The following is a 19,437-nucleotide window of genomic DNA, read 5'->3' on the forward strand; positions in this document are numbered from 1 at the left end:
GAATAGTAAACAATAATAAAACTATTCAAAAATATAAGCAAAAGAACAGCTGGTGCTGGGGAATAAAAACAAAATGCACAAGTAACTCTTTAAAAACTGTATTAATACACAAGGGTCTCCCACTTACTCAAGATCTGGGAGAAGAGTTAGGTTTTAAGAATATTGTAATTCTTCTAAAAGTAGTTATTTGCTTAGATGAAAATTTGATGATTATTCTTTCTGCTACCCTTAGATTCTTCTGTGCATACCATTTTAAATTATTTTTTTCTGCAGACACAGTCTAAAAGCTAGAAGCATTAAAATATCAAGCTAATAATTTAAAATGAACTGTGCCTTGAACATGTTTTCCACATTTCATTCTTCTTATTTCAATGTTCATGAGAGTTATCATATGGTAGATATAATTTTGCTTTGCCAGCAATAATACACTTGTTCTAAATTAGAGTTCCTTCTGGGGTATATGGAAGAAATACTAATTTCGGTTTAGGAACTATATACTGCAACCTATATTTGGTATGCTTTTTTATTTTGCCATTTATAAAAAATAAACTTGAATATATAATAGCATGTGAGAGAATATTTAGAAAGCAATGCTCAGCTAGTTCTGAGTATATTTATTAAAGCAAATTATATTTGTTTTAAAATATAGTTCACCTTAATGGTGTCCATAAAATATTTTTGTTTGCTTCTTTTTCACATGTAAATTCTTGTAACTTTCCCAACTTTATTTTAACAGCTTCAGTAGCTATTTCAGTAACTTCACCTTATTTAATCTTTACATTTCAAAGAAATTAATAATTGTACTTACTGATCTTGAAGCTTAATAATCTAGACTTTTTTATTGCTTTTGGAAAAATTTGGGAGCCAATGTATGTCATCCTGAGCTTTTTAAAGGTTAATGTTGATATATTTACTAACCTTTTCAAATTTGTGTTATTTGTATTATTCCTTGGGGTCATAGAAACAAGAATTAGATTTACAGATAATGCTACTTAAGGTGAAAATCAGTTTGGCATGTAAGGTTTTCAAATTAAAACAGATTTGGAATGCCAAATTTATTTAGATTCATCAGTGTATCAGTTCTCTTACTTCATTATGAAGCCCACTATAGCACTTGGTAGAACTAGGACAGATTATATTTATGTGGTTTTGGGCAAGGTACCAGGTAATCTGTACATTTCATCTGGCTGCTCCATTTTCCCCCATTTAAAGGCAAAGCAAGAAGGCAAAACACGGAGATAACAAACCTTGTTATCAATCTGAGAGCAGGATTCACTTATTTCAGTGGAGGGCTTAAGTAGGTGGCTGGCAAGCTTGGAACCAAGTGTAGCAGAGATGGGGGGATTCACCTAAGTCTGATGAACAGAGAAAGAGAAGGTGAAGGAGACAAATAAGGGCCAGAAACTAGGAGCCGTTAGTGCTAAAGTTAAGGAAGTGAGGAGCCTTAATTCAGGGGAATGTCGATGCGGTAAGAAAGGAAGAAAAGTGCAGATACCCAAGAAGGCGCCCGTGGCCTCCCGTTCTGATTTCCTCGCCTTCCCCGCAGGACACATGGGGCCTAAGCAGACGTGCTCTCCGATTCCCGCCCTTTCCTTATCTCCCCCCTCCCGCCTTTTTGGCTTTTTAAACGAAAGCGCCGAGGATATTGAGTGGGCAGCCGGAATTGGGAACCGTCAAAGTATCCAGGGAAGAAACCCACGTTTGCTTTCCCCCTCTCCACGTGGAGACGCGCTTAAAAAAGTTGAGCGAGTTGAGTAAGTTTTCAAAGGCGCGCCTTGCCTCTTCTCCTCGTTCTACTCCGCAAAACCACGGAGGAGGAGGAGGAAGTGGTGGTGAAGGTGGTGAAGCAGGACAGCCCGGCAACATCTGTAAAAGTTGGGTGGGAGGAGGAAGAAGCGTCGGCCAGGGAAACAGCGGAACCGACAACTTTTCGAGCACGTGAGTATCGCGCTGAATGTTTTCTGTGGGAGTAAAAGGACAAAATCGTCCCTCAGAATCCATCCGCGACAAAAATATTTTATTTTGGCCAAGATAGGGTCGTAAAAAGGAAATTTGATTTAGGAAGGAGCTGCCAAGATTTCTTCCTCTCCCTTCCCCCCTTTCTTCCCGGTTTGTGTTGTTGAGTCGAATCAAAGAAATGTCACTCAGAGCTAGTGAGTCAGAAGGGATCGGATTACAGGATCCCTGAAACTGATGTAAATTCTTGGAGAAAAAAGGAATCGGCATACACAGACACAACAAGAGGGCGAGCGAGTGCACGCTCTGTATAAGAAAGGCAGAAATATAAAACTAGATAACCTCCCCCCCTCCTCTCATTTGCTCCCTCCTCCTTTTCGTCCTCCCTCCAAAACAGAAGCAAAATGCCCTCTTTCATCCTTGAGGATCAGTGCTGTTAAGAGTTAGCCGCGATTGAGGAAGCTCTCACATTGTGTGAACTAAGAGAGGTGCGGCACTGAGGGCCCCGATCTTATGGGAAGTTTTTGGGTCCCCTCTTGACCTCAGTAGAAGCAAAGGCGGCAGCGGCTGCAGGTACGTCGTCTCTCCCCCCCCCCGTGTGTGTGTGTTTGTGTGTGAGTGTGTGTGTGTGTGTGTGTGTGTGTGTGAGAGAGAGAGAGAGAGAGAGAGAGAGAGAAAGTTCTTTGTTTAACTTGCAGCATCGCCGGACCTTCAGAAAAGTCTTCTGTTTTCACAGAAGAGAGGGAGGGAGAACTGCCTTTCTCATTCCATATTTGATCTCTTCATTTATTTTTACTTCAGTCGAGGTTGGAAGAACTAAGAATTTCAAGTGGCTCAAGGCTTGTTGGGAAGGGGGAGTCTAATATTGTGATTCTATGCAGACTGACTTGGGAGTGAGTCCCATGCCATAAAACTTAGTTGAAGTTTTGTCCTATGTGGGTAACTTTGGATAAACAGGCAAAATAATGCGGTGGAAGGCAAAACCCGGACATACTTACCCTCTTCTGCCTTGACTTGCCAAATCAGTGCCATTCCAGTATGAAGGATTTGGAAGCTTAACAGTTCTGTTGAATTGTACATTTTGCAGGCTTGTCGCAGCTGCTTGGCCTTTTCTAAATTGGGGGGTGGGTGGGAGAGGAAGAGAAGAAAAATAACATTTATTTTCTTGCCAGCAGTTTCTGTGGTGGCTGGAAGTTTGCCACATCTGGAAGGTTGAAAGCAAGTGATCGGATGTGGTATTGTACACAACCTCCAGCTATTATTTGTAGTGCTAGGAATTTCAGTTTGCCCCATTTCTGACTTGTAATTCTTTATTTGAAAAGGTTTAAGAAAGGGAGGTAGTGCAAGGGAATAGGTAGGTACTGAAAGTTCTGTCTTCAATTTTATCATTTCTGAGGTAGAACAAGGAAACTTCCTTCATTTGGCTTAGAAGTTGGTGAGTTAAAGCTTGTGTAGGCAGGAATCCACTTTAATCAGATGGTAAAATTTCCATTGTATACTATTCAAATGCAGACAAAAAGCTTCATGGATTATAGTACTTTCTTCTTTCTGAATTTTGGTTCTCTTTCAAACTTATTCTATCAGTAAGGGAAGCTGCAGACTGGACAGCTAAATGAATAGTACTCTAAAGACTTGAAGGGAAAAAAAAGGCAGGGTAAATAGTTACTAGCAAAATAATTTGGATCAGATAAATAACAAAAGAATCTAAAAAATCCAGGAAGATGAGTTCTTATGCTTCTTTTGGGTTGTTCACAGGAGAAGTTGTAGGCTATTGTCTGTTGCAAGTACCACGTGGGGAGAAAATAAAGGTAACTAACTCTAACTCTCTCCCTTCATTTATTTGAATCCACTAGTGTGTTGTGTTGATCCTATCCTTTGGATCTGATATTTGTGGCTTTCAGTCACTTTATATGTACAGATATTTATGTAAAACCCTTTCTCGCTGCTCAGTGCCAGCTGTTCCACATTTTCCAGCTGCCACTTTGGTTTGGAATGATGAGCTGTTTGCTTCTCAGTCTAACAGCCCTTTTAAAACCTAAAATATAGGTGATAGTCCATTTGGAGAAGTTAGTGTTAAACAACTCATTGTTAAATTAGTTAAGTATATATGATGAGTTGTCTTTTTCTTATTGGCATTAAAGTTTACTTTTTTAAAGACTTGGTCAGTTTTGATGCTAGAGCTTGCAATTTTAATTTCATTTGAATGGGTCACAGAAAAACTCAGCATATCCCAAACCTTTTGAAATACACGGTTCATTAAATTGCCATCTGGTCTTAAGAAGAATGATTTTAGTGCCTCTTTTTGTGTTCTCATCATGCTAAAGTAGTAACAAGAACCCATTTGGATACTCAGAACAAGGAATCACCAAGGAATGATTACACATATTTATGAAGAAAATAAAAAAAAAATATATCCCTGAGCTTTCCTCATTGTAGCCTGAAATCAGCTAAGTTGCCTTATCAGTTTGGAGTATTTTATGTTGTTATAGTTTTAATTTAGAAAGGTGCCTCAATGATTGATACTAATAATTGTTTCCTTTAGGCTCTTTATTAAAAATTAATTGAATTTGATATTTTATTAATTGCAAATCTTAAAAAATATTCTGGAGAAGAAAAAATTACATTGTTTAAAAATAAATAATTTAATTCTATAAAATATTACCTTAATGCTTGGTAGAGTCACAGCTCCCTGTAAAAATTAACCACATAGCTCCAACAGTGTAAAATGTATAAACTGTTTCAAAAATGTATCTATGAAATACTATTCACAACAAACACTGATAACTTTTAAATAAATTACTTTTCAGCCTAATTTAAGACAAAATTTTAGGTAGGATTGACTTGATTGTAGAAATTTTAATTTTTTTAAAGTTCTATTCTCTGCATGATATTTACTTTACTCAGTAGAAGAAAATCCTGTTGAGATGAATGGAAATTATTACCAGGCAAGAAAAAAAATATATAGAATTAAGTTCTTAAAAAATGTTTACCAAAGGAAAAAATCTCAAATATTGGGTTAGGATTTATTGTAAAGTTTTTAAATTTATGATTAGAATCAGGCTATGGAATCCCAGTGTATATGATTTTGAATAGAATAGCTATCAAATTAAAAGAACTGTACTTCAAATGGTATAATTTATGTTGTATACTAACCAACACAATTGAAATCTACATGAATATATTAAACTTGTTGAAAATGATTTATAGTGTTTTTAGGCATTTTCTATCATTTTCTTAAGAACGTTAGTTGTCATTCAAACCTGCTTGTAAAGAAACAGCATTTTGCCTGTGCAAGTTACTTATTCTCAGCTTTTGTTGCAAATAGAACAATCAGCATTTGCTTCAAATGCTGAAAAGTTAACATTTTGTTGGGAAGACTTTCTTCTGTAAGTAATATCTAGTTTTTATTGATAAAGTAGATTATACTTTCTTTCTTTTACTTATTATTTGCTGATAGTATTTTTTAGAGCATATCTCTTTCTTGTGGAAAAAAAATCTCAGATTAGTTGTCACTGGTAATTATTTGCATGCGTTGCACCCTGCAGGGGTGTTTATTTCACGGAGAAAACATTTTCAAAAATGTTTTCCAATTTACTCTTTGAACAAAGCATCTGCTAGAAATAGTAACAAGATGTGTTCTGATGAGGAGAAGACCAAGACTTATGAAAGGAAAGTAGTTGAATAGCTATTGCTACATGTATTCCTAGTGGGGACAGAAATGTACTAAGAAGTGGTAGACTGGAAGCAAGAGTAAATCAATGAGTCATGAAATCCTTAGGAAGACCTTAGTAATGGAATGCTAATGATTTTAGACTATAGCAGATTATCTCAAAAGTCAGTTTTCTCTACTATATGCAATTGTAGCAAATCCCCTGAGTTGAAGCAATACTTAGATGAAGGCTTTACTATCACCGGCCCACATATTGTACAGTTTATTTGATTTGTTTTGAAGATAGCAATACATACTTAGCCTGATTGGTTTGCAGTGAGGAATTAAGATGTTACAATAGCTGGAGGATTGTTGTGGTGGTTTTTACAAGAATTACTGTAAATAATTTCAAACATCTGTTTAATCAAAATATTTCTGAATGTATACCTCCACTATTCCCTGTTTACACTTTCTGTTCTGTTTATATTTGTAATGAGTTGGATTTGTTAAAAGCAAAATAGTAAACAAACAAACAAAAACTAGACACTGCAAAACTTTTTTTTAAAGTACTGTCTGTGTTTTCTCATCTTTTGTTTTATTTGATAGGTCTGTGCAATAGAGCTGTAGACTGGCAAAGACTTTAAATGAAATTTTACACTTTGATGATTTTTTTCAACTTTGATATATTGACAGCAAAAGGAGCTGCAAAGCTTTTATATAACATGAGCAGTAACTCCAAGCAGCAGTCAAACGTCTCTCAGCATTTGTGTTTAACTGCAGAAGAAAAACATGTCCATGGGCAGTTGAGGTTCTTATCAACTCCCTAATCCCCGATCCCAGCAAACCTTGAGGGCATGCCTCAGATCTTGCTGAAATCATTGTAGACTCTCTCTTGCAGTTTGCGGATTAAATATGCTATGTGTTCCTGGCTCCAACAGCAGTTTTATGAGCTTACTAAGCTTCCTGTTTTAAGATCTCTTTTTTTCTGAAGTTTTTAGGAGCTGCTAAAGGCAATGTTGTCTGGCCTGAGTGGCTCTTTTTAATTTAGAGACAGATGGGATATTTTATTCTGTCTGTAAAAACAGACGAAATGGTTATTTTTAAATTAGAAGAGTATTTACATTGAAAGAGCAGCTGCAACAAAAAAGTGTTTTGCTAAAGGAAGATGGTGTTGTCCTCAGGCTTTAATAGAATGGAGCCACAAAACATTGTGAAATTTTACAAAGGGCTAGATTAGATAATTTGATTGAAAATGAAATTTCTGTTCAAATATCTGCAGGTAAGCAAAATCTCAATATATTATTCCTCAATGATTCTGAAAATCATGTTGTTATTCTCACCTTGCCACGTGTCCTGCCATTACTACAAGCCAAATAAAATATAATCTTTCAAACAATTTAAAAGTAGCAATATTTTTGCAATTTTTAAGTAAGGAAAACAATTTTCTCAATCTTTTCATTTTTTAATGCTTGCTTCTTAAGTTTAATTTCTAAGATTAACTCTTTACAATTATGTTTACGTATGTAACATAAGAATGGTTTGTTAAGAGAAGAAAAATACCTATAATATTGTTAAACAACATCTGTCAAGTCATTCCCAAGTAAAGTTGAGCCAATTTTATGCTTAAAGATTATATACTAAATTAAATAGTGAAAGCCCAGGGTTTCTCTTAGTTTAGCCCCCAAATTCATTGTCTTCTTGGACCAGTCATTATCATCATGTATTAGTGATGCCTTCAGGCACTTCTGCCCAGTATTGCATTTTCATGCCTTTGTAGCTCTAAAAGTATACTCTGTACTTCTTCTCTGATTTGGTTTTGAGGCAAGTTCTCCACTTTCTTTCAAAGTCTGCCTTCTATAGAGTTTTGATGATGTATTTTTCTCTCTGTGTGTATGTGTGTGTAAGGAGAGAGAGAATGAGGGAGAGGGAGAGGGAGAGAGGAGACAACAAGAAAGCTGGGTTCTTAAGGACTTTGTTGGATTCATTCTGTAAGTTTGTTATGGTGTGAACAATATACAATTGTTGTACTAATTTTAGACTGCAAGTAGATTGCAAAAATAAGATACATTATTTTGTTTCCTTCTACCATATAGAGTTTCATAAATACTTAAGATGTTTAGCATTTCTATACTCTTTTAGAATTAAATTTTAGTGTTTAAATAATATTAGCTTTTACCTCTCGGATTTTAATCTGTCTCAGTTCTTTGGAACTTGCTGATAAATATGATTTAAGATTGCAGTCCGTCTGTGCAGTTGCCTGGAAGTAAATCCTACTGAAATCTGTAGGGCTTAACCCCAAATAAAGGGTTGATTTAATCTGCAATCCTGTACATGAACTTGCCCACAAATTAACTTGGCCGCATGGTTTGGGGTAGTTTGATGTTATGATGTTATGCAATTTTTAAGAGTCTCTGAAAATCTTTTATTCTTAGATGGGAAAAAAGAATGTTGTAAAATTCTTGTACAATTTGAATTTGAAAAAACATCTTGTTTTGTCCTTCTCTCTACTCTAGCATTGGGTTAGAGAGGGAAAAACTAAGTCTCTAAAATGATTTGATACCTGTGATTTACAACAGACTAAGTATAAAGCTTGAAGTTGAAAACTGGAAGCATATATTTTTACAATTGAAATTCTTAGTCTATAATTTGTCATGTTCTTTAGTAAAAAAGTTAAAAACATCTGGCTTTGCTTAGAAAGTGAAACCTTGTCCCATTCTTAATCAAAATACATTAAGTTGGCAAGGCAGAATTCCACAAATTGCATGGAACCAGTTAAAACTAATGTACTCTTCCAAAATTTCTTTGCTTAACAAATCTTTTTTTAGAAAAGTATATGCAGAAATCTGCATTTATACATACTGTAGGGAGACTAGTCTGTAGATAACATATGAGATACTGCTGAACTGAATTTTAATTCTCAACGAATTATTTTTCTATCAGAAATACATTTAAATTTCAGTAATAATAGGACTGATGCTATAAAGTAATATGTCACAAAATAAAAAAAAAACATGAAAAATTCCTTGTGCCAGAATGAAAATTTGTCTGTGACTATGGCTTATTTGGTATAAAATCAGAGTGAAAACTAAACTATTGTTAGCAATAGTAGTAGTTTATTTGTTGTGTTACTGAAATGAGAGAGATGAGACAGCATGGCTAGACCTATTATATAATAATTCATCTTTTCAGCCCCCAAATCTGGGCAACTATATCCACCTCTATTAATAGTTATATTAGAAGTTTTAAGGCTTGCTGTGGGTACAATGAGAAATGCTGATTGTTCCCTTCTAGGATTTAATCTTATCTTTTTCAGGAATGATGATTATAAAAATTCTGTGTTATAAGCAGGACATACTGTTGATCATAAAAGGACTTCTGCATTTCTGGTATATGTTTATTTCATATGGGGAAGTAGAGATTTTGCAGGTGAGGATTTAAATGACAAAAGGTTTCTGAAATAATTATAATGCTATAAATTTTATTAATTAAAATTAGATATTTTATCAGAAATGGGAATGTTCCACCCCTACTTTGGTTAGAAAGCACATGAGTTCATGGGTGATTGTTTTGCACATTCCTTTAGTTCAGTGTAATTTAAAAAGAAATTGGAATAGAAGAGAGGATTTGGAAGAGGGCCAAATGATGTCTTATTCCCATTAAGCATGAAATTGATAAGACTCTGATCTTCCTGCACAATATTTACTAGCAATTTTATGGGACATGACACTTCTTCAGACTTTAAAATTATAGCCATACTTCTTAATCTTAAACAGACATGCAGGCTACTAAGTCCCTATTGAATTCACTAAGACATACAACTAATAGTAATTTTTCAGACATTTTGAAATCATACTTTTAAATGCTTTCTATTGTTTGAGATTTCTGTGATGAAAAACTCAATTCTCCAATTTTTCTCAATATGAGAATAAAATGTTTATTGAAAAGTATATCTATGTTTTAACAAACAGACTGATTAAAGCTGAGAGGAAAAAGAAATATTTATAGATGTGATATTTAATACCTAGATTAATTAGTCAATGGTAAACCTGCTTTTTAAACAAAAATGTTATCGCTAAAACTTCCAAGGAATGTTCTAATGATATAATTCATAATTTAATATTTATTATTCCAGGTCAAGTCCCATAGATAATTTACTATAAGAATTACATTTTTTCTTTTTACGATCCTGTAATCCCTATTTGGAGTAGACATGGAGTGAAACATTTCTTTACTAGTTTGACACAACACCTTTGAACATTATTAGGTATAGCAACATTTTTCTCTGAAAAAAAAAACAAAATTAAAGCATAATATGATTTGCCTATGGTGATCTGATTTTATGAAAAATCCTGTATGTTCATTTATTCATCCTAACACATGTAAAAAGTCTATAAATCTAAAACCTTTATCAATATCTACAAGTTTTATTTAGTGCAGAGTTTTGGTTCTTGAAATAATAGGGCACCATTCATACTAAATATTCAGTTCTAGTAATGTAAAAACAAATTACATCTGCAAGCAAATACAGTAGTATTTAGTACAGTGGGCTATAAAACCACATGAGACTTTAGCAATTTTAGACTGCAAAAGACTTTTAATTTATTTACTGTTATTTTCATAACAGTTATTTGAACATTAGTTCAAATTGTAATTTTTTAAAAAAATGTGGGATAGGTTAATTTTTTATCATTCTTTATTGAATAATTTGCTTATCAATCCTAAATCATGGATTGATGATTGTACATATAGCAAGTTTGGAAAATGAGCACAATCTGTTTAGTTCAGCCAGTTATGAATTGACAGGCTTCTCACTGTTCAAACTTTTAGTGAAATTTTCTTTCTTTCTTTCTTTCTTTCTTTCTTTCTTTCTTTCTTTCTTTCTTTCTTTCTTTCTTTCTCTCTCTCTTTCTGTCTCCCTCCCTCCCTCTCTTCCTCTTCCTCTTCCTCTATTCTCCCTCCCTCACTTCTTTCCTTTCCAATCTCTATATATCCAATATGTTATATTTTACAAATTGTATAAAACATCAGCAAATTGATAGGAGAGATATAAACTGTTTCAGAAGTGATGTACTTTTTATTAAGCATTTTTCCCAAGATCCAGATAGCTTCAATCCCACCTGTTTTCTGAAAGGCATTGGATCAGATGGTGCTGTGACCCCAGGTCAATTATTTTGGTTGTTTAGATTGACTACAGCATGGTTTTAATATATTTAATTTATTGGCTCTTATTTGGGGTATGCTCTGCCCTGAGTTACATGGCAGTTAAATGGCCATGTGGATTGAATTGAAAAAGATAAATAGACTACAGTAATTTTTTCAACACACTGGCTTGCTGACTGCCTTTGGCTACTTAAGAAATAGAATGAGAATAGATGATAGGCTTTATAGCAAACCTTGCACTGCCTTCAGTCTTTTTATATGAGGCTGCTTTTTCGTACTATGATGTGGTAGTCATTGTGATCTGCTTTTTTAAATTTTTTTCATTTCCTTAAATGTACTGAAGGTGTGTTTTATGAAGAAATATTCCTTTTCTCAGGCATGTATGTCCCTGAATTCTAATAAGAGGTAGGTTGCTATCAGTAGAAGTTCCAGTGGTGTGATACTTGCTTTAGTGTGAATTATAAATTGATAATATATAATGTTTAATACAACCCAAAATTCAGTTATTGTAAGGCTAGCTCACATACTGTTTAGTATAGTGCATGTGCAGTTGCTACTGGAATTTTAGATGCTAATCATCATGTGCAAAATGGAAAAATGGAAAAGTTCTGTTTAAGGAAAGCTCAAAAAAGGAGGGTCCTTTTGAAGTACTTCAGCAGAATACAGAATATAGCAGGTAAACCTGGATATGGCGTTATTCTCCAGCTTGTCCTGTGTTATTTGTTTATTTATTTTAGCTACATATGAAATCTACCTATCTAAAAGATAGATAGGAATGATATTTATATTTTTTCTTTTTATTTGGCTTTTTGTAACTACTTTGTTACATTGTTAAAAAAATTGAATTGTAAATAAATCCTTTTAATGTTTTACTGTTTATTTCATTAATAATCATATACAATTTATGTTTAAAAGTGTTAATTGCCTAATCTCATCATTTTTTTTTTTTTAGAACTGAGCATTTTGGGAGTGGAATAAAATATTTTTAGCAACAGTTTTAACTAGAAAAATAAAAGATAATGCAAACTAAAAAGAAAAATCTGGAAAGAGAATAAAAGGTACAAATAAGTAAAAAAGAAAGAAACAAAAAGAAAAAGAAAATAAATTTTAAAAAAGCGACTTCCTACCCTCATCATGACAAGTATAAACAGTTTCACTATCTCTTCAATAGAAGAGAATATATGGGGCTCAGGGTTGAGTTGTGGAGTTCTTGGTATCCTTTGAGATTGTTTGTTTGCAGGCATTTCATTACCTGACTATGTAACATAACATCTTAAGCAATACTGTAGAAGGGAGTGGGGTTTGCTCTCTGTTTATATATAGTATTTGGTGGGAGTGTTTTTTCCTTGGCAGTTTCTTAATTAGGCTGCTATTTACTGCTTGATTGTTTGTCTTAGTTGGTAGTTCCTTGATTATGGTATTGTTTACTATTTGATTATTGTCTAGTGTTAATTCCTGCTTATCTGGGTGCTCATTGCTGGCAAGGTGTAGTCTGGACTTTTTGTTTTCTGTTGAGCTTTTTTATTGTCACTTTAGAATGATGTATAAATATTGTTTATCTGTATGTGCCTGCTGATGGCTGATTTGTTTGAGTGCCAAGCTCCCAGGAATTCCCTAGCATTTTTGAATTTTAGTTTGCTTTAGCATGCTCATAGTTTCCCAATTGAAACTGTAGTCTTGAAGGTAGTTGTCAGCATTTTTGTATGTTCTGGGATATTATTAGTTTCATTTGCTCCTTGAAGTTATTTATATGTGCTGGCATTTGTTTAATCTGGATTGAGTATCAAGACAAGCTGGAAAAAAGAAAAAAAAACATCTAAACCAAATTACTCAAGCTAAACCTTAGAAGCAAAGAGATACCTGAACCTGAATGGCTTGTCAACATGTCAAGCTGCCCATTATCCAAAGCAGAACAGAATATCTTACAGTAAGGGCTCAGCTACAACTTAGATGTTGATCATCAATTCAAATTCCAAGAACAGCATTTAAAACGACTGGACTTGCCACAGAGTCTCAAGAAAACATAAGAAGACATTCAAACCACAACCAGAATAACACAGAATCAGAATCAGCTTAATGCAAAGGAGAGAAAGCAACCCTTGAAAATCTAAAGAACCAAAGCATCATCATCCCTCCAGCATAAAAGGCCAAACTACAGTTATCATGGACATACAAAAAGCCAAAGAATTACTGGAAGACAGAGAATATAGCAAACACCAAAAATACAGAAACTACAGAACCAAATCAAATTAGCTCTTACCAATCTAACTAAGAAAAGAAAACTAAGACATTCAAACAATAAACAATAGCCTCATCAAGGAACTACCAAGGAGGAAAGAACAATATTTGCAAGCTAACAACCCAAGGACCAACACTAACAGGGCAAGCTATTGTATATAAACCAAAACAAACCCCACTTCCTTTTGTTGTCTAGTTGGACAACAAAATATGTGCAAGCTAACAACCCAAGCCCCAAGGACTCCTCATTATATCTTCACCTATTTTTAGTTAACAGATATAAAACACTTTATCCCATTACTCAACTCAACTATAGGCAGTACTTAAGTAAACAATATTTTCTAATCCAGGGGTTAGTGAAAAGTCCAAACAAAGCCTGAAAATAATCACATCTGTTAAATATAAGAAATATAAAGTTCATTATTTCATATCTCAACATTAAGTGTAAACTTAAACTTACACTTAAATGTAACCAATCCAATGCACATTTTTTTCAGTCTTCTTGTTAGTTGCGAAGTCATGTCTGACCCATCGTGATCCCATGGACAATGTTCCTCCAGGCCTTTCTGTCCTCTACCATCTTCTGGAGTCCATTTAAGCTCATGCCTACTGCTCCAGTGACTCCATCCAGCCACCTCATTCTCTGTTGTCCCATTCTTCTATTGCCCTCAATCTTTCCCAGCATTAGGCTCTTCTCCAGTGAGTCCTTCCTTCTCATTAGGTAGCCAAAGTACTTGAGTTTCAACTTCAGGATCTGGCCTTCTAAAGAGCAGTCAGGGTTGATCTCCTCTAGGACTGACTGGTTTGATCACTTTGCAGTGATCAAGGGGATCGCAGGAGTCTTCTCCAGCACCATAGTTCAAAGACCTCAATTCTTTTGTGCTGAGCCTTTCTTATAGTCCAACTTTCACGGCCATACATTGCCACTGGGAAAACCATGGCCTTGACTATATGTACTTTTATTGGCAGGGTGATGTTTTTGTTAGTATGCTGTCTAGATTTGCCATAGCTTTCCTTCCCAGGAGCAAGCGTCTTTTAATTTCTTGGCTGCAGTCCCCATCTTTGGTGATCTTGGAGCCCAGGAAGATAAAATCTGTCACTACCTCCATTTCTTCCCCATCTATTTGCCAGGAATTGAGAGAGCCAGATACCATGATCTTGGTTTTCTTAATGTTAAGTTTCAAGCCAACTTTGCACTCTCCTTCTTCACCCGCATCAAGAGGCTCTTTAGTTCCTCTTCACTTTCTGTCATTAGAGTGGTATCATCTGCATATCTTAGGTTGTTGATATTTCTCCTGGCAATCTTTCTCATGATGTGCTCTGCATATAAGTTAAATAGGCAGGGCGACAGAATACAGCCTTGCCGGACTCCTTTTCCAATTTTGAACCAATCAGTGGTTCCGTGTCCAATTCTCACTGTTGCTTCTTGACCTGCATATAGGTTTCTCAAGAGACAAATAAGATGGTCTGGTACTCCCATCTCTTTAAGAACTTGCCACAATTTGTTGTGATCCACACAATCAAAGGCTTTAGCATAGTCAATGAAGCAGAAGTAGATGTTTTTCTGGAACTCCCTAACAAATAGTGTATGTTGGCAATTTGATCTCTAGTTCCTCTGCCTCTTTGAAATCCTGCCTGTACTTCTGGAAGTTCTCGATCCACAGATTGTTGGAGGCTAAGTTGTAGGATTTTAAGCATAACTTTACTTGCATATGAAATGAGTGTAATGGTACGATAGGTTAAACATTCTTTGGCATTGCCTTTCTTTGGAATTGGAATGTAAACTGACCTTTTCCAATCCTGTGGCCACTGTTGAGTTTTCCAAATTTGCTGGCAAATTGAGTGTAGCACTTCTACTGCATTGTCTTTTAAGATTTTGAATAGCTCAACTGTCACCTCCACTAGCTTTGTTGTTGCTCAGATTTCCTAAGGCCCATTTCACTTCACATTCTAGGATGTCTGGCTTGAGGTCAGTGACCACTCCATCATGGTTATCTGGGACGTTAAGCTCGTTCTTGTATAGTTCTTCTGTGTAGTTTTGCCAACTCTTCTTAATCTCTTCTGCCTCTGTTAGGTCCCTGCCATTTTGGTCCTTTATCATGCCCATTTTTGCATGAAACGTTCCCTTCATATCTCCAATTTTCTTGAAGAGATCTCTGGTTCTCCCTATTCTATTGTTTTCTTCTATTTCTTTGCACTGTTCATTTAAGAGGGCATTCTTATCTCTTCTAGCTATTTTCTGGAATTCTGCATTCAATTAGGTGTATCTTTCTCTTTCTCCCTTGCCTTTCACTTTCCTTCTTCCCTCAGCTATTTGCAAAGCTTCCTCAGACAGCCATTTTGCTTTCTTGCATTTCTTTTTCTTTGGGATGGTTTTAGTTGCTACCTCTTGTACAATGTTGCAAACCTCCGTCCATAGTTCTTCAGGCACTCTGTCTATCAGATCTAATTCCTTAAATCTATTTGTCAGCTCTACTGTATATTCATCAGGGATATCATTTAGTTCATACTTGAGTGGCCTCGTGTTTTTCCCTGCTGTCAATTTAAGCTTAAATTTTGCAATGAGAAGCTCTGAGCCACAGTCAGCTCCTGGTCTTGTTTTACTGACTGTATAGAGCTTCTCCATCTTTGGCTGCAGAGGACATAGTCAATCTAATTTCTGTGTTGACCATCTGGTGATGTCCATGTGTAGAGCCGTCTCTTGGGTTGTTGGAAAAGAGTGTTTGCTACGACCATTGTATTCTCTTGACAAAATTCTATCAGCCTGTGCCCTGCTTCATTTTTTTACTCCAAGGCCAAACTTTCCTGTTATTCCAGTTATCCTTTGGCTTCCTACTTTAGCATTCCAATCCCCCATGATGATAAAGACCTCATTTTTTTGGTGTTGATTCTATAAGGTGCTGTAGGGCTTCATAGAACTGATCAGTTTCATCTTCTTCAGCACCAATGGTTGGGGCACAGATTTGGACTATTGTGATATTAAATGGTTTGCCTTGGATTTGCACTGAGATCATTCTGTCATTTTGGGGATTGTATCCCAGTATTGCTTTTCCTACTCTTCTATTGACTATGAAGGCTACTCCATTTCTTCTGATGGATTCTTGCCCGCAATAGTATACCTGATGGTTCTCTAAATTAAATACAGCAATTCCTGTCCATTTTAGTTCACTGATTCCTAAGATCCCAGTAAATTCCCCCTCCCCATTACAACACATCCCATTTTAATCCTGATAAAATAAGTTAACTTTATGTTCTTTCCTTTTACAGAAACAATCTTTCTCTTTAACCCAGGTATCCCCAACCCCCTGGTCTGTTGATCAGCACTCTTCTGCAGCATGCCAGAAACAATCCATGCAAATCAGCGAAGCCCCATCTGTGGGATGCAGGGAGTATTTAAAACCATGCTCCCTCCAGTCCACAGAAAAACCTCTCTCCACAAAACCAGTCCCTGGTGCCCATAAGGTTGGGGGCTGCTGCTTTAAGCAATTCAAATTATTGTTATCCTTTGTCTCAAATTTCTTCTAAAGTTTAACAAATTTCTGGCAAATCCAGCAGGTGTCCTACTTCTAGTTTTTAGGTTTACTTCTTTGCCAGGCAAAGAGCCTAATACTTTCACTGTTCTTCTCTCTACTGTGCTCATTGGGTCAGGTATTACATTTTCCTCTGACTTTTCCAGCTGCTCAGGTGGTGTCTTATGTTTGATCAGCTTCATGTGTCCTTCCTGAGGCTGATATTCCATAAGCTAGCTACAGAAGCTTTTTCAGTATCAGAATTAGATTCAAAATCTGTAACTTCAGCCTGGGTCATGACTTGGAAGAAATTATGCCAATTACTTCCTTGAATTAATATTTTTATTCTATTCTTAATTTTTAGAGCCTTATCAGATTTTTTTGTGTGTGTATCAATGAAAAAGTCTTGAGATAACTCTCCAGAATCATACCAGATAAATATTATTATTAACTTTTTCTGTTGTAGCATCTTCTGGGAACAGGCTATTCATTAAATCACACAACATAACTGTCACTATTTATTTGAAATCATATTGCTATTCCTTAAAATACCTCTGAACACGATTGCTTATATTGTTATGTCTCCAAACTGAAAATATTTTTTTCTTTCCTAGAAAAATGCATTAATTCCGTGCAATTAATTTCAAAGTTTTAATATTTAAATCAAATATTCCAATGTTTTTTGGGCACTTAACCTGTTTAAAACTTTCTGTAGCCAAAACCTTGTCTTGAATTTCTAAGCCTATAAAGATACAATTTTATTTTCTTATATTGAGGACTGAAGGCATTCACCTGGTATTTCCAGCTTTGACATTTTTGAAAGTGTCTTTTGAAAGTGTCCTTAAGGTGGTTAATGGACAATTTCCAAAGATGGTTACAAATGAGTGCAAACGTAGTGTCCTTTGAAGACTGACTGTGATTGGAGCAGGAATGGCATATTTCCTCAGTTCTTCCACCTTCTGGAATACATATAAAGAATATCACAGGAAAAAGGTCTAACAAATAAAATATTAGAATGGAATTACCTTTAATCATCATAAGATTCTCAAAATTATGAAACTAAAAGATGAGAAATTGTCATGGCTTTTAATGTGCTTTGGTTCTCAGCTCAGTAACAAAACATGTATTTGGATTTATCCATTTAGTACAAGGATTTTTTCTGTTCCTAGTTCACTATGTCAATCCTCAGGTAAGAGGGCTCTGCCTGAAATTTGGGAAATCACAATCATATGTAATAGATGATATTAATTGAGAAGATTAATAATTTGTTAGGTACCTCATATTTATTTGCTCTTCTAGAATAATGGGTTATTCACAATGATTTTTGTATTATTACTCCTTCTTTCTTGACTATGCCCAGCTCAGGTTTTCTTTAAATTTCTTTGATTTCTTCTGTATTCAGGTCTACATCCTTTTCTTTCTTCCTTCTCAGGACTGACTTGAGATAACATTTTGCCTAAATTGGAAAGTGGACTTGCATTTTCCTTGCTACTATTCCACCATGCTTCCTCTTTTCTGGTGAGAGCAAAATTGCTATTTGCACTCTGGCATGTGTTGTGTAAATCAGTGCCATTGCCACCTTGCAAAATATTACAGTAAGCATGCCTTCAAAATATAAACATGTGGGGCAGCTGACTGGGGCCAGAAACATGTCACAAAATTTATTCAGCATGAGTACAATAAAAGAGGCAATCTAAATAGTGAATCAAAGGTGAAGTTTTGTATTCAGTTCTTTCTGTGGCCAAACCTGTTATCCAATGCTGCTCCTTCCAAGGACTTTAGTTTCTGTCTATGCGTATATACATTTGTTAAATTAGTTTCCCTATATTGCAATATAGGTAGTGTTGTTTAAAAACTGACTCACTTAACGATTGTTTGTAGTTATAGCAGTGATTTAAATTTTGCAATCATTCATTGCATTTATGATCTTTTCAGGTCTGTAAAGCAAAGGAAAGCTAAAGAAAGTAAATAACCACAGGCATAGTTTCACTTAATGACTGCTTCACTTAACAACTTAGTTGCTAGTCCCAATTCACATTGTGAAACAAAGACTATAGAAGAACATTCTTTCTGAGCAGATTCAGGATGGTGCATTTAAAGAATATGCCAACAACTAATGCATTATTTTATTCTCTCTCTTATTCTGTGTCAGAATTGATAAGTGAAACTATATTATATTGTATATGTACTATGTGTGTGTTTGCATATATTCACAATGTGGGAAAATAAGATATTTTCTTTGTAGGAAGGGAGAAGATTTTCATTAGAATAGTAAGTTTAAACACTAAGGAGGAAATATCAAGTATTGGACTGTACCTTTACTTCTCAGGAAATTATGTTGCTACAGTTTTGTATGAATCATTGTTAAATATTTCCAAGAACTTTGGATGTTAAACATAATCTTTGTAAACTTTAATAAATATAAGTAAAGCAGCTTCTGTTTTATATTGTCCTGTGTATATGTTGAATGGATTTGACTGAGATACACAGCTTTTTTATCCTTGAGTATTCCCAAGAAATAAAGTATCAAATTATGATACAGCTGATAAAGAACTTTTTTATGCTTGAAAGAAATTGTAATTTTCTGATTGTTCGACATGCTAACCCTTGTGTTTTGTTTTCCGCTCTCACTTGTTGAGGCATCTCCCCAAAGAGTGTTTCCAGTAGCGCAGATCAAAGTGATGCATATGAACACCTCAAATACTTAGAGCCATTTCTGAAAAAAATTAAGTGTTCCTATGTTTGCTTGCACACTGATCAGGGCACTCTGGATGCTGATAGTAATCAGAATAAACTTTCCCTACTGCTGATGTAATGATGATGAATGCTGTGGCATTGTTATTTCAGACAGCTCTTCTCAGTGGATGCAAGCCATTTATTAATGAATAGAATACAATTTAGGCAGCCTCAAATAGAAAGAGGGAT

The 19,437-nt window shown here is 35.1% G+C and overlaps 1 protein-coding gene across 9 annotated transcripts in view; it reads left to right on the top strand.

Annotated features, from left to right (window-relative positions):
- Positions 1-1,400: 1,400 nt before the first annotated feature.
- GLI3 (GLI family zinc finger 3) overlaps positions 1,401-19,437 on the top strand; it is a 402,298-nt gene continuing 384,261 nt past the window's right edge. For 5 of the 9 annotated variants that reach the window (XR_005555977.1, XM_039336714.1, XM_039336710.1 and 2 more), the window contains exon 1: positions 2,183-2,529. The gene's annotated coding sequence lies outside the window, so the exon portion shown is untranslated. Of the gene's footprint in view, positions 1,939-2,182; positions 2,530-3,341; positions 3,765-19,437 lie in introns of those variants that run through there. The other 4 variants (XM_039336712.1, XM_039336715.1, XM_039336716.1 and 1 more) reach the window with 2 other exon arrangements.

Source organism: Crotalus tigris, unplaced genomic scaffold, assembly GCF_016545835.1.
Source record: "Crotalus tigris isolate CLP2741 ecotype Arizona unplaced genomic scaffold, ASM1654583v1 scf7180000017666.379230911805:20528666, whole genome shotgun sequence".
Classification (NCBI taxonomy): domain Eukaryota; kingdom Metazoa; phylum Chordata; class Lepidosauria; order Squamata; family Viperidae; genus Crotalus; species Crotalus tigris.